This window comes from Dasypus novemcinctus, chromosome 6, assembly GCF_030445035.2.
Source record: "Dasypus novemcinctus isolate mDasNov1 chromosome 6, mDasNov1.1.hap2, whole genome shotgun sequence".
Taxonomy (NCBI): Eukaryota; Metazoa; Chordata; class Mammalia; order Cingulata; family Dasypodidae; genus Dasypus; species Dasypus novemcinctus.
Genome location: NC_080678.1, coordinates 44,155,407 through 44,170,896, shown reverse-complemented (window position 1 = coordinate 44,170,896; position 15,490 = coordinate 44,155,407). Strand labels below are relative to the sequence as shown.

The 15,490-nt window shown below is 43.4% G+C and overlaps 1 protein-coding gene across 50 annotated transcripts in view; it reads right to left on the bottom strand.

Moving 5' to 3' along the window:
* The window catches only part of SORBS1 (sorbin and SH3 domain containing 1), a 269,353-nt gene extending 255,033 nt beyond the window's left edge, over positions 1–14,320 (bottom strand). For 40 of the 50 annotated variants that reach the window (XM_058298680.2, XM_058298685.2, XM_058298691.2 and 37 more), the window contains exon 1: positions 14,087–14,286. The gene's annotated coding sequence lies outside the window, so the exon portion shown is untranslated. Of the gene's footprint in view, positions 1–14,086 lie in introns of all 50 variants that reach the window. The other 10 variants (XM_058298683.2, XM_058298692.2, XM_058298702.2 and 7 more) reach the window with 2 other exon arrangements.
* Positions 14,321–15,490: the final 1,170 nt, after the last annotated feature.

Here is a 15,490-nt window from a genome sequence, read left to right as displayed (position 1 = left end):
GCTAATGTCTCAGACTCTGTACATCACTTTAAGTAAATATGATATGAATAGGGCGTAAGAGTATCACTGTGGAAGGGAAAAGGTTTTCTGGTGGATGTGTGGGAGTGCTGTATATTATATATATACATTGCTGTGGTCTAGGACTCCTGTGAAGAAAAGCTGAATAATTAGGGGGGGGGGGGGGGGGAAAAAAAAAAAAAAAAATAGGATGTGGAATTTTTTCAAGTCAACATTCTTTATCTAAGTTCTTTATCTAACTTTATCCAAGTTCTTTATCTATCCTTTAAACTCATCGCTATATGCCATTCCCTAGTAAGGGACCATGACATTATATTGGGCTTCAAATTTCAGGGAGTTCTGGATCACAGAGTGTTTCAACAATGGCAATGGAGGGATACTGGTATGGGATACCAATGACAGATGATATATGACTGACAGGGAGCTGTACAGAACATATGTCCAGGGTGCATGGTAATGTTTGGATATACTCATAGTGGCAACAATTAAAAACCACAGTAGGGGGGGGTACTGGGTTCCCGGCCAGTGGTGCTCTGTCGTGGTCCCTAGGGGAGCAGCGACAGTCTCCCAGGTACAGTGGTGGGGACCGGGAGGGAGTGAGGGTTCAACAGTGAGCCCCTGATACTAATGACTATGCTTGTGAGCTGATAAACCCAAAATAATAACAAGGCCTAGAGCAACTTTGTGCCTGGGAATTTCCTTCTGTCAGCCTTCATGTTACTCAAATGTGGCCAGTCTCGAAGCCAAACTCAGCATGTAAATGCAATGCCTTCCCCCCAGCGTGGGACATGACACCCGGGGATGAGCCTCCCTGGCAACGAGGGACCACTATCAACTACCAACTGATGATGCAACTGGAAAATGACCTTATACGGAAGGTTCAATGCGGATCAGCAGAATATCCATGTCTACATAAAATACCATGACTTTAAAATGCTGTTTGACCTAAAGTAAGGGGGAAATGGAAAGGAGAAATGAGTTTATATGGCTACGAGTTTCTAAAAAAGAGTCTGGAGGCTGGCAGAAGGTTTGCCCTCATGCACAACTGAGCAGAGTCAGAGAGACAGATAAAGCAGATACAACCCCCAGATATTGGTTCCTTTGAGGGCTAAAGAGACCCATGGGAGTTATGGTCATGGCCGATGGGGTTAACTACCAGGGCAGATGGCCCCTCTTTGGAAATGGTGTTTATGTGTGATGAATCTGGACTCAGATGGGATCTCCCTTCATAAGACTTTCATGCTAATGTGCTGGAGGTGCAGTTAATGTTGGGGTTTAAGATATATTTAGGGGATTTGAATCTCTGGACTGACAATGTGATAGCCAGATCCTGAGCCTCAACAGACTCCAGCACCTACAATCTGATTTATTGGACTTACCACACTCAGCTAAGATGGAGGTGAAGGACAACCACCACACCATGGAGCCTAGAGTGATTACAACTGAAAATGGGAGGATTGCATCCAGCATCCAGGTGGAATCTGAGCCTCCTCTTGACATAAAGGTGCAATGGACACAACCAATCCAGTGTCCACATAGAAGAGGTGGCATTGGATTGGGAAAAGTGGACATAATGGACAAAGGGTATGGGGAAAGGCAGGAAGAGATGAGAGGTGGAGGCGTCTTCGGGACATGGAGCTGCCCTGGATGGTGCTTCAGAGGTAATCACCGGACATTGTAAATCCTCACAGGGCCTACATGATGGAATAGAGGAGAGTATGGGCCATGATGTGAACCAATGTATATGAGGTGCAGAGGTGCCCAAAGATGTACTTACCAAATCCAATGGATGTGTCATGATGATGGGAACGAGTGTTGTTGGGGGGGGGGGGAGAGGGGGGGTGGGGGGGTGGGGTTGAATGGGACCTCACATATATATTTTTAATGTAATATTATTACAAAGTCAATAAAAAATAAAAAAATTAAAAAAAAAACCCTCAACTCTGTTCCTTTGCCTTGCCGTTTATCTGTGAGTCCCTACCCACCAAGAGGTGAGGACTCATCGCCCTAATGACATGGCCCAATCAAAGCCCTAATCATAACTTAATCATGCCCAGGAAAAGACCAGGTTACAAACATAATCCAATATCTATTTTTGGAATTCATAACCATATTCAACTGCTACAATGTGCTTTCAACATTTCTATTCATTTCCGAAGATTTATGAACAGCGTTTTTATTAATTCTGCACAGATTAAACCTCCCAACTTTCCATTCTCTAAACTCATTCTATTTTCTGGTGACCTATATTCTAGTTATTACCTCCATGAGTTTACACAATATATGTAGTTCATAATAGCACAATCATACAGTATTTGTCATTCTGGTCTGCAGTTGATGGACACCAGGGTTGTTTCCATCTTATGGAAATTGTGAATAATGACACTAGGAATATCAATGTGCAGATGTCTATATACCCAGTAGTGGTACTGACGGATCACATGGCAAATCTATATTCAATTTCCTTAGGAACTGTCAAACAGACCTTCACAGAGGCCAGACCATTCTACATTCCCGTCAACAGTGAGTAAGTGTTTCTCTTCAACACTTGTAATTTTCTGTCTTTTTAATAGTGGCCATTCTAATAGATGTGAAATATCTCATTGTAACTTTGATTTGCATTTCCCTAATCACTAGTTGATACTAATCATTTTTTTCATGTGTTTTTTTTCACCATTTGTATTTATTCTTTGGGCAAATATCTATTCAAGTCTTTTGCCCATTTTTTAATCTGGTCATTTGTCTTTGAATGTTGCATCTCTTTGTATATCATGGATATTAAACCCTTATCGAATATGTGATTTCCAAATATTTTCTATTGAGTCAGCTGCATTTTTACCCTTTTGATGAAGTCCTTTGAGGTGCAAAAGTGTTTAATTTTGAGGAAGTCCCATTTATCTATTTTCTCTTTTATTGTGCATGCTTTGGGTGTAGGGTCCAATTTAAACTACCACCTACCACAAGGTCTTTAAGATGTTTCCTACATTTTCTCTAGCAGTTTTATGGTCCAGGCTTTTATATGATCCATTTTGAGTTGATTCTTGTACAGGAAGTGAGATAGGGGTCTTCTTTCATTCTTTTGGTTATGGATATCCAGTTCTCCCAGAACCATTTGTTGAAGAGACTGTTTTGTCCCAGTAACACGGACTTGGTAGGCTTGTCAAAAACCAGTTGGCCGAGAGGTGAGATCTATTTCTGGATTCTCAGTTCTATTCCACTGATCAATGTGCCTATCTTTATGTCAATACCATGCTGTTTTCACCACTGTAGCTTGGTAGCATATTTCAAGGTAAGGCAGTAAGAATCCTCTCATATTGCTCTTCTTTCTTAGTATGTTTTTAGCTGTGCGGATGCCCTTTCCTTCCAAATAAATTTGGTAATTGCCTCTTCATTTCTGTAAAATAGGCTGGTGGAATTTTGACTGATATTGCATTGAATCTATAAATCAGTTTGGGTATGATTGGCATCTTCATGATATTTAGTCTTCTAATCCACAGAACATGGAATGTCTTACCATTTGTTTATGTCTTCTTAGATATCTTTAGCAGTGTTTTATAGTTTTCTGAATATAGTCCTGTATATCTTTGGTTAAATTGATTCCTAGGTATTCAAGTCATTTGGTTGCTGTTGTAAATGGAATTTTTTAACTGATTTCTTTCTCAGATTGTTCAATACTAGTGTATAGAAACATTGCTGATTTTGCATGTTGATCTTGTATCCTCCCACTTTGCTGAAGTCATTTATTAGCTCATTAGACATTCCAGAATTTTCTAAATATAGGATCATGTCATCTGTGAATAGTGAGAGTTTTACTTTCTCTTTTCCTATTTTTGTGATTTTTTTTTTTTTTTTTTTTTTTTTTTTTGTCTAATTGTTCTAGCTAGAACTTCTAGCACAATGTTAAATAACAGTGGCAACAGTGGGCATCCTTGTCTTGTTCCCAATCTTAAAGGAAAAGTTTTCAACATTTCTCCACTGAGTAGGATGTTAGCTATGGACTTTTTATATATGCCATTTATCATACTGGGGAAATTACCTTTTATTCCTATCTTTCAAAGGGCTTTTATCAAGATAGGATGCTGGATTTTTTGAATGCCTTTTCTGTATCAATCAAGATGATCATGTGCTTTTTTCCCCCTTCAATTTGTTAAGGTGATATACAATGTTAATTGATATTCTTGTGTTGAACCATCCTTGCATACCAGGAATAAATGCCCCCTGATCTTGGTGCATAATCTTTTAATATGCTGTTGGATTCTATTTGCAAGTATTTTGCTGTGAATTTTTGCATCTATGTTCATTAGAGAGATTGGTCAGTAATTTTTTTTTCTTGTGGTATCTTCATCTGGCTTTGTTATTGGGGTGATGTTGGTTTCATAAAATGTTTTGGGTAATTTTCCCTCATCTTCAATTTTTTGGAAGAGTTTAAATAGCATTGGTGCTAATTCTTCTTGAAATACTTGGTACAATTCACCCGTAAAGCCATCTGATCCTTGACTTTTCTTTGATGGATAAGTTTTGACCACTGATTCAATCTCTTTAAATGTGGCTGGTTTGTTAGTTCTTGTATTTCTTGCAGAGTCAATGTAGGTTGTTTGTGCACTTCTAGGAATTTGTCCATTTCATTTAGGCTGTCTTATTTGTTGGCATACAGCTTCTCATACTATCCTCTATGATCCTTTTTATTTCTCTGGCATCAGTCATAACATGCCCCCCCCCTTCACTTCTGATATTATTTGCATCTTATCTCTTTTTTTCTTTGTTAGTCTAGGTAGGGGGTGTCAATCTTACTGATCTTCTTAAAGAACCAACTTTTGGTTTTGTTGATTTTCTTTATTGATTTTTTTTCTCAATTTCATCTAGCTTTGTTCAAATCTTTAATATTTCTTTCATTACGCTTGCTTTGGGATTGGTTTGATGTTCTTCTAGTTCCTCAAGGTGTTCAGTTAGGTCTTTGATTTTAGCTTTCTTCTTTTTTATAATAGGCAATTAGGGCTATAAATTTCCCTCTCAGCACTGCCTTTGCTGCATCCCATAAGTTTTGATAAGTTGTATTCTCATTTTCATTCATCTTGAGATATTTACCAGTTTCACTTAAAATTTCCTCTTTAACCCACTGATTATATAAGAATGTGTTGTTTAGCTTCCACACATTTGCAAATCTTCCCCTTTCCTGTCTACTACTCATTTCCAGCTTCATTCCATTATGAAATTTGGAATGTTGCTTTGTATAATTTCAATCTTTTATATTTATTAAGACCTGTTTTGTGACCCAACATGTGGTCTATTCTAAAGAAAGATCCATGAGCACTTGAGAAGAATGTATAACTTGCTGAATTGGGATGCAATGTTCTAAATATGTCTGTCAGGTCTAACTCATTTATGCTATTTTTCAGTTTCTGTTTCCTTGTTGATCTTCTGGTTGTTCTATCTAATGCTGTTAGTGTTGTGTTGAGGTCTCCAGTGATTATTGCAGAGATGTCTATTTCTCCCTTCAGTTTTGCCAGAGTTTGCCTCATGTATTTTGGGGCACCCTAGTTAGGTACATAGATATATAACTGTTACTTCTTCCTAGTAGATTGTCCCTTTTATTAATATATAATGGCCTGCATCTCTTATAACTTTTTTGCATTTAAATTGTTTTGTCTGATATTAGTACAACTAACCCTGCTCTTCTTTAGTTACTGTTTACATGGAATATCCTCTTCCAACATTTCACTTTCAGCTGGTTTGTATCCCTGGGTCTAAGGTGAATCTTTGTAGACAACACATGAATGGCTCATGTTTTTAAATCCATTCTTTTAGTCTATATCCTTTCAATGGGGAGTTTATTCCATTCACATTCAATGATATTACTATATATGCATTATTTACTTCCACCATTTTATTCTTTGACTTTCACATATCATCTCTTAATTTTATCTGTCTTTTTATTCTTTTGGTTATCCTTTCTGATAGTTTTCCCTTCTATACTCTCCTCCAGACTTCTCTCTCCTGTCTTTTTCTTTTGGGCTGTAAGGCTCCCTTTAATGCTTCCTGCAAAGTTGGATACTTTTTTATGAATTCTCTTAGTTTCTATTTATTTGTTAATATTTTAACCTCACCTTCATACTTGAAAGACAATTTTGCTGGATAGAGAAGTCTCAGCTGACAATTTTTCTCTTTCAGTATCCTAATTATATCATACTACTGTCTTCTTGCCTCCATGGTTTCTCATGAGAAATTCACACTACATCTTACTGGGCATCCCTTGTATGTGATAGTCTGCTTCTCCCTTGCTGCTCAGAATTGTCTCTTTTATCTCTGGCATTTGGCTTTCTGAGTAGTATGAGTCCTGGAATAGGTCTATTTGGATTGGGGTACACTGTGGTTGTTAGATATATAAATTCATTTCTTTCATGAGTTGGGAAATATTCAGTCATTATTTCCTCAAATTCTTTTTCTGCACCTTTTCCCTTCTCTTCTCCTTCTAGAACTCCCATGACACATATGTTGTTGTGCTTCGTGTTAGCATTCAACTCCCTGAGCCCCTGCTCAATTTTTTTCTATTCTTTTCTGTTTTTTCTCTCTTCAGTTTCAGCTGTTCTGTTTTCTGCATCACTTATTCTTCCTTCTATCATTTCAAGTCTGCTGTTATATGCCTCTTTTATGTTTTTAATCTCACATTTCAAACTGTGCCTTTCATTCCGATAAGCTGTTATTTTTCTATTCAGGTTTTCAAATTCTTCTTTGTGCCTGCCCAGTGTCCTCTTAATGTCCTTTATTTCTTTAGTCATATTGTCTTCAACTCATTGATCTGATTTAGGAGATTTGTATGAACCTTGCTGATTAGGTGTCTCAAATCCTGTGTCTCTACTAAGGCTTTGGTATATTCCTTTGCTTGGGTCATATCTTACATTTTCTTAGTATGGCTTGTAATTTGTTACTGATGTCTAGGCATCTGATTGTGATGGTGAGTTTACTCTGGTGCTCAATTTCTCTCTCTAAAGTAAGGATTTAGTGGCAGGAGGCTGTGTGTTATGGTCATTTTTGATTCATGGTTCAACCTGTTCCAGCTCTTTAGGATTATCCCTGTTTGGCTGCTCAAATACAGACCATGGATCCAGTAATGGCTTGCTGACCTCCTTCCAAGGGCCTTGGGGAGGGAGGCTAAGAAGAACAAAAAAAAAGCCTCTCATTTATTTATTTTTAATTTCTTCACATACACTTTCTTGGTTCTCCAGTAGATGGCGTTCTTCAGCAGCCCCTCGGTTCAAACCCTGGTTGGAATGTGACTGCTGCAATACCAGCCACAACAATGTGACAGAGGATCCTGCCTCAAAGCTGCTCAGAGCCTCGCAAATCAAACTTTCTCAGAGACTATTCTCCAACCTTTGCTAACAACCCCCTCCCTCTTCCAAGGCAGGAAATAATTCCACTCCCCTCTGCATCCTCAACAACCAGTCCAGGTCAGTAGGGAGAGTACTGGTGAGGACTGGATCTTTTCCATCCCCTGCTGACTCCCAAAGCAAATAATGGTATGGCCCCATCCAGCCTAGAAGGACTCCTGGGACACAGCAGACCAAATTTGTGGATCAAAAGCTAAATCAGCCTTAGGCTGCCTCCCTCTCTCTCCCCCTTTTCTCTCATCCCCTTTTCTGCAGCCCCCTCTGTCCACAGCCATGGGCCCGAAGCTGAAGAATTCAAAACTGTCTGCTCTGAGCATAAGAGGAAGGGCAATCGCAACTGCAACTGCAGCTTTAACTCACAGAGTTTTCCCATCTAGATTATTTTCCTTTGCCCCTCTCCTGCATAGTGTCCAGCCTTCCCTGGTACGCTAAACCCTAAAACATTTTTTCCCCCAGGCCTTTTCAGCTTGTCCTCTACTGTTTTTCTGGGAAAGACGTGAGTGTGAGTGTGTCTCTCTAATCCTTCATCTTTCTCGAAGTTCTGCAAGTATTTTTTAAGAAAAAAAAATTTACTTTTAAATAGATTAAAGATAACTCTGGAAGAAGAAAACTAAAAAGGAGAACAATTTCTACAGACCTCTCTGAGAAGCTCCCAAAAATGTAAATCAAGAAAAAGGAAACAGAAGATCCAACCCAGGACAAGCTGACGGAATTATCAGGATGACAGTTATGATACAGGTCTAAGGTCAATGGGCCCAGAATAGGGCAAAGAGATGGAGGCATCTAGGAGGTAAGTCACCAATGGGAAAAAAAATTGTGATAAAACAAAAAGATGATTTAAAATGCTTTCAGAGACTCCGGGAATTGCAATAAGTACATAGAAAATTAAGAAAATAGGAAAAAAAGGAGACAATTATTAACTCAAAAAAGGTGTACAGGAAAGGAAATGCCATTATAGCACACTCTGTGGTTCTGCCATAAATGTTATTTACACAGTTAAAATAGTGTAAACAACAAATACTAATGTATCCAAAATCTGTGATGTAACCAGATTGGGAGGATTGGAAGGAGGGAAAAGATGTGGGTGAGGGAAGTATGAGGCCTCCTCTAATATACAGTAAGACATCAAGCAATAGCATATAAAATTGAAAAATCAAGAAACAACACTGTAAACAGGCAGTTTTCAACAGGACAGTAACATCCAGAGCAACAGCTCTCTCTTTCCAGATCTCACAGTCTGGCTGGGGAGACTGACAAGGCAACTAGTAATCACAGCAGGAGTAGGAAGGTGAACACAGATGCTCTGGGAACACAGAAGAAAAGCCTCTTTCAGATGTGAGATGAGTCTGAAAGTAGAAGAAGTCAAGCCAGTTAAAGGAGAAAAAGGCTTCTGGTGAGAGAATAGCTGGCAGCAAAGTCCAGAGGTGGCCAGTGATGGGGAGAACTGGGGCCTTTGGGAACAAGGAAAAGTTCTGAATGGAACATGTAATGGGCTGGTAGAGCCAGAGAGGGAAAGGCTAGGGGGCAGTTCTCAGCCATCAGGTTTGATGCCTGTCCTGACTGCTCCATCTGGGGTATGGGACGGGCTGAGCATATTGAGGTGAGCCACAACAACTGAAGACACAAGATAAACATACTTCCTGGACCATCAATTTGTATTCAACAGTAAAGAATTTTAAATACCCTTATACTAAAATCAGCACAGCCATATTAGAGGGTAGCATACAAAAGTTACATGAATTTTTAACATAAAAACCAGAGACCTCAAGGGCACTTTTTATTTGCCAGGCCCACTTAGGGCATTAAGCTACCTGCTAGCCTCTGGGCATCAAAACTCAAATCTCTGCAATTAATCAGTCGGAAGAAAAAATTATGAAGTGGCACAGCACGCATCCATCCAAGGGTCCCGGATGTCCCGCCAGCAACCTGTCCAAGGCTGCCCATCTTCCCTTACAAGATTACTCCGGGGGCTCACTCAAAACTGATCCCAACATTGATAAGTCTCATTATTTTCCAAAGGGGCCTGGGGCCTGCTACTGCCAACTGGGCTAACTCAGCCTAGGGAAAGGAAGAAAAACCATCACACTGAATTCTTCCTACGCTTGGCCATAAGCCTGGTCTCCTCCCTAACTCCAAGCACTTCCAGAATCACTGACAACAGCCTCACCCCTCCATCATCAGTACCCCAACCACTTAGGCACAGGCATCTGTTGGGGAATACATTAGGAATACTCTTTCCCTGGAAGGAGGTCAAGAAATAGGGCACATCTCCAGGGAGAGGGTGTCCCTCGTGGCCTACAATACAAGGGTGGAAACTTTTTCTATTGTTATAGCCGTTTTTGCTGTAAAAACAATAATAACCACATGACAGGGTTTTTTTCTATAAACAGCCACTACTGACCACAGAACAGGAAGAAGGGGAAAAATCAATGGAAGGCCACATAGATGTAAAAAGCAATTTAATTGGATTTGGTTTGTTTGCCTCGTTTGTTTTGTGTGTAAAACACATACACACATATTTCAAAAGAGTAAACTCAACTGATTTTGAACTAAGAACAAAGAACATGAAACTTAACCCAATAAATAGATCAAAATGCACTACAGTGCTATATTATTGACAATATAAGAAAGGATGGGGGAGGAGGGCAAGGAGAAAGAGAAAGAGAAATGCCTAGAGAAGGGAAATATGGGAAAAGAAGGATGGATGAGAGCCAGATGCAGGAAGAGACACATATGCCTAACCATATACAAAAAGGGAAAGCAACAGAGATGCTTCCTGGCATTCGAAATATTAGAGAAAGCAAATTACACTGTTCCTGGCCAGTTGTTGGCTTGGGCTACAGACATCAGAGCATTATCACCTTTCATCCTTGCCTTTGAATGGTTAATGATCTGATGAACCACTGTTCACAGCTCTAACTGCTCACTGAAACATCCTTAGGCTCACTTAATTCAGGCCACAGGCCAGAAGCTCCTCCCAAAGGAGCCACAGTTCAGTAAACTAGAGCCATCTCCAAGTATCTCCTTTGAAAAGTGAGTAAATGAAACACTATCTCATAAAACACACCAGAGTACCTATGAAAATCAGAGACAATCCTGTCAGAGTTAAAAAGAAATTGCATAGAATTTTTTTTTTTAATTTAGCATTTAAAAAACAAAACAAAACTGGGACATCAGCAGAACTGGGTTCCACCTCAGCATTCTCCAGCATCACTACCAGCACACCTGATTCCCCACATGTACAAGTTCTGTATGCCCAGTGGATCCAAAGGTCCCAGTTGGCCCTGAAACTAAGCAGCTACCTCCATACTGGAGGATGAATAGAAGAGATCCCAGGGAAACTCCAAGTTAGTCCCTGCTCCAGGCTAGACTGTCAGTCCATCCCCCACCCACCCACTTCCACCCCAAACTCTTGTCTAAGCCAAGCCTCTCCTTACTTCACTCCAAGGGCTGCAGAAATGCTCTGCTGTTTCACATCTCATAGTGCCTCCCAGTCAGCCTCAATCCCTTCTCCTTCCTCACCTGACCTGGCCCCAACCTCTTAGCTTCTGTTTCTCCAACCTCTCCCTTTTTCTGCTATTTCCTTCTCACTTTTCTCTATCCCATCTTAGAATCATTTCTCTTACAAGAGGAGGGGGCTGAAGCAATATTTCTAGAACCCACAATCTAGACTAAACCCACCAGGGAGCCTGCCCAGCCCAGACTCTCTCTAGCTGGGTGACCTTGAGCAAATCACCAAGCCTCCCAAACCCTCAAATTCCTCAGTTGGGGGTAGGGGTGGAGGGAAGTTTGAACTTGGCAATCACAGAGGTCTCTTCAGACTCTAATGCTCTAAATATCTAAACATTCACCTGTACAACCATAAATAAAACAATGAGTTAAGCTTACACAGGAAGAGAGAGTGAATATACAGAAACTTCCTTTCCTCAGGGTTCTGTCAGCCCACCCTTATCTCCCTGGCCAACTGCCCATTCTGAGAGTCTGTGCCTCTCACTCTCAGCTATTCTAGCTCTGATTTTTTTTTACGTAAATTAAACTTCACAAATCACACTAATCAAGGAAAAAACTGCATCTGAATCCAGGAGCCTTTTACATGCCATTGGTCAATACTGTGAATTTGGCATCAATACAGCAAACAGAAAAGAATTTAAAATGCCATCACATACTGTACTTGTGACTCTAAGATCGATAATGCTCTCAGGAACCCTAGAGACCATCCACTCCAAACTCTCCGACTGAACCAACAAGGACACTGAGGCCCACAGAGCGGAAACCACTAACTCAGAGCTAAGGAGAAGACTGGTGGCCAGGACCCAAGCCAGCTGTCATGCCTCTGGTTCAGAGCTCCTCCAGCAGGGCTTTTTGACACCATCCGTTTCCTTCTCATAGAGTTATCTTAAATCCTAAATTACCAGTGAGTGCCCTCTACTGCAAACCTTTTTCCATGTCCCAGGGAAGGATTCAGAGCTAGATTTGGATAATCCGATGATCACCAATTCTGCACAATGAAAGCTCTCTTTCCTGGACCCTGCCCATTCATTTTCTGCAAAGAAAACCCCAGACTCTGCTATCTGTACAGAACTCTATTTTGGAGAGGGAAAAAGATGGAAGAGCCGAACAGGTCTTTGTTCCGCCAGTAAGAAGCATCTGCTTGTCCTCTCCTATAAGCCCCTACCTTATACCACCACCACCACCTCCAACATTCCCAATCCCTTCAGAAAAGCCCACAGAAACTCCCAACTATAATAAAATGAAAGCAGTTAAGAGGAGGAAAGAACCAACAGGGGCTGGGTGCCTTGGTAAGATCACAATACCCTCCCCTCGCTTTACCCTGTGAAGTAAAAGGCATTTTTTTTTCAGTTGGTAATTCCCCACCCAGAAGCCACCAGTTCATCTTAGGGCTCTCCAGCAGAGAAATGTGCTTTCTTCAACCCATGGAAAACTAACCGTTTCCTGATCACCCACTTCAACACTGTCCAAGGCTGAGGTGCCAACCCAACAGCCCTCCCTGCCTTTCCCCTCAGGCCAAGAGGGTGACAAGAGAACTTGGCTGGCATGGAGCTATTTAAGGCAGCATCATGAGGGTGGGGCAGAAAACTGCTGGCACATCCTTGTCCTCCACCCCTCCTTTCTCACAGCCACAACACACACCCGCGTGTGCAAACACACACAGACACACACACCACACTCCTAGACAGCCGCCTCCCTCAAAGAAGTCTCTCAGGGCTGGAGGAGTCCCAAATACCTAGCATGGGGTTTTCTGTCACTGAGGAGGCTGTCCTCTGCCACCCACTCCACCTTCAATCCACCCCCTCTTTCAGTAATCAGCAAGATCCCTTTCCAACCAAAACCACAGAACTGAATCTATGTAAAGGGGCTTAAAAAACCAGGTGGGGAATTGAACAGACAAGCCATCCCTGGCCTTCAATTAGCAGAGGCAAAAGGGCGCAAAGGGGATAGAGTGGTATTAGGAGGCCTGACGTGCCAGACAGGTTCCATGATGTCTCCAAATGCACCTCCCTCCCTGTTGACAGAGAAATCAATTCGGGCAGTTTCAGCAGACGACCCTGTAACAACAGGGGCATCCCAGCGCGCAGTGTTTTCAACAAAAATCCAAATGCTCCGCTGGAACATGTTGAGAAAACCCAGGGTCGGGCTAAAACGAGCCACACTCCGTGGGATCCCTTCTGCTTTTATGTAGCAATGTCATAGCGTAAAAAATTCTGCCTTCCTCAAGAAAGCATGCACTGGTGGATTTCAAAGCCATCTTACGACAGCGGATACACGGAGAGGCAGAATTCGACAGCAAGGTCCCCCCATGAAAGGAACATAATGACTTCAAGCCTCTCTTCCTCCCGGTCTTGAATGGCGAAACCGCTTATCAAGGAAGCCGCGTCGGAAAGCGGCGAGGTGGGGGCCAGGGATGCCCGGGGAACTGGGAGAAAGGAGTTGCTCTCGTCCATCTCGGTGAGGAGCTGCCTAGCAAGATGCTGTCAGGCACTCTGGGGGATGGAGGCGCCTGGGCGCGATGGGCAGGCACGGTGTCCCCAGACACACACACGTACCGGCTCATTCAGGCGGGTCCTGGGGCAGACGGGCCGTCCCAGCGCCCCTCCCGCCGCCCTCTCCCCCGGGAAGATGCTGATGAATGAATCCTCCCGAGATGCCTCCATCCTGCCGCTCTCTCCCTCCCTCCTCCTTCCTCCGGCTGCTGCAGAGCAGCCCTGCTCGGCAGTTTCACTTTACAGCGTGAACCCACCGGGCTTTGAGGTCTCCTTCGCCGACCCATATTGCAGCCAGCCTGAAGCTAGAGGACGTTCTCTCCTAGCAGAAGCCATGATCGCAAGTACATCCCCTCCGCCCAAAAAAAAAAAAACAAAAACTGGACTCCCCCGGATCCTCCGCACCCCAGGGAAATTTCCTTGAAAGACCCAGACCCAGGATCCACAAAGCAAGCAGAAAAGACGGTACGGCCGAGGGAAGGCACGGCTCGTCTGGCAAAGGAAGGGGAATGCCCTGGGTGAGGTGGTCCCCCAAGTCCCTCCAACAGCTGGCCCTTTAAACGCGCCTCCTCTGAGCGCGGAACAAAGGCGCCGCCCGCGGGGGCCGGGCAGGCGCACGCCCTCGGCGCCGCCGCCGCTGAACTGGCGAGCGCTGCTGGGCGGCTGGCGCGGGCTTACCTTGAGGGTCGCTGGGCGGGCGGGCTGCGCGCGTCCTGCCCCACTCGCACTACACGCTGCAGTTGGCCGCGCTCTGTTTTTCTGGGACTAGGCGCTGACTTCACAGGCACTCCTCGGTGGGCCAATGGGCTGCGGAGGCCGCCCCCTCATTAGCATGCGTCTGGAACCGTCCACTAGAGCAGCGCCGGGGCAGCGGGCGCTAGCAAGGGGGGCGGTGACGGGCCAGGCCGTGACAGGAAGGGGCGTGTACGCCAATGGGAGACGGGGAAGCGCGCGGTTGCCCCGCCTCCCGGCGTTGGGAGTCGGGAGCGCGGGCCCGCGGATCTCTGGTTGCTAACGCGCGCGCGGGTCGAGTAACCCTTTCTGCCTCCGCCCAGCCGCGGGCTTCCCCGCAGCCTGGCCCCGTACGCCTTTTGATACTTGAAAAGGGCGCCCAGCGGGAGCTTAGAAGGAATTTTAAGCATAAAAAAAACAGCTAACGTGTCTTGAGTGCATATAAATTACTTAACCTCTGTGCTTATCTGTAAAATGGGATAATCATAGGACCTATTTCATAAGATGTAAACATTAATATATCTAAATGTTTAGTTAGATCAACACCTGGCCCTAGCGCTACATAAATGTTTGCTACTTTATTATACTCTGTAACAGCCCTTGTACCTAAAGCTTTCTAATTGTTTTCTCACTTGATCCTCATATCCTAATAAGAAAGACATATTACTAATCCCTATTTTTCATGTGAGAAAACTGAGGTACAGTTAAGTGGGTCGCCCGAAGTTACACAAGTGGCGCAACTGAGATTTGAACCCAGGCTCTGAGATTTCATTCATGCAATGCACATTTATTGAGAGGAGTGCTGGGTGGCAGGCATTATGCTGGAGTTGAGGTTACTGCAGCAAACAGGACAGACAAGGTCCCGCCGCTCGTGAAGCTTCAATTTCGGTGGACAGACAAACATATAAGCAAGTGAATAAACAAGATCATCTGCAACGTGAAAAGTACAGTGAAAAAAAAATTAAACAGAGGAATGTTTAAGTGGAGGGGAGGGCACTGTGATTGCTAGATTGAGTTCAGAGCTAGTGGTTAAAAGCGCCTGTGTGGGGCACTGTCCCACTGACCTCCAATTCCTCGGGGTGTTACAGAAAACAGTCAGAAAACTGCATGTGGGCCCAGAGCTTGCTCCCTCCATGCCTAGCTTCCCATCCCTAGGACATCCCTGAAGGTCAGGCAGACAAGACTTGGGCTGAACACAAGGGATTTTTGTGAGCTGCGCTAGGCAAGACTCTTCAGCCAGAGCACATTCCCAGTTCCTGGGCTGTGTGTGGCTAGGTTAAGGCATACCTTGATGACTGCACGGGCTGATGGGAAACATCTGCAAAGCTTCTTAGATATCAGATAATAGTG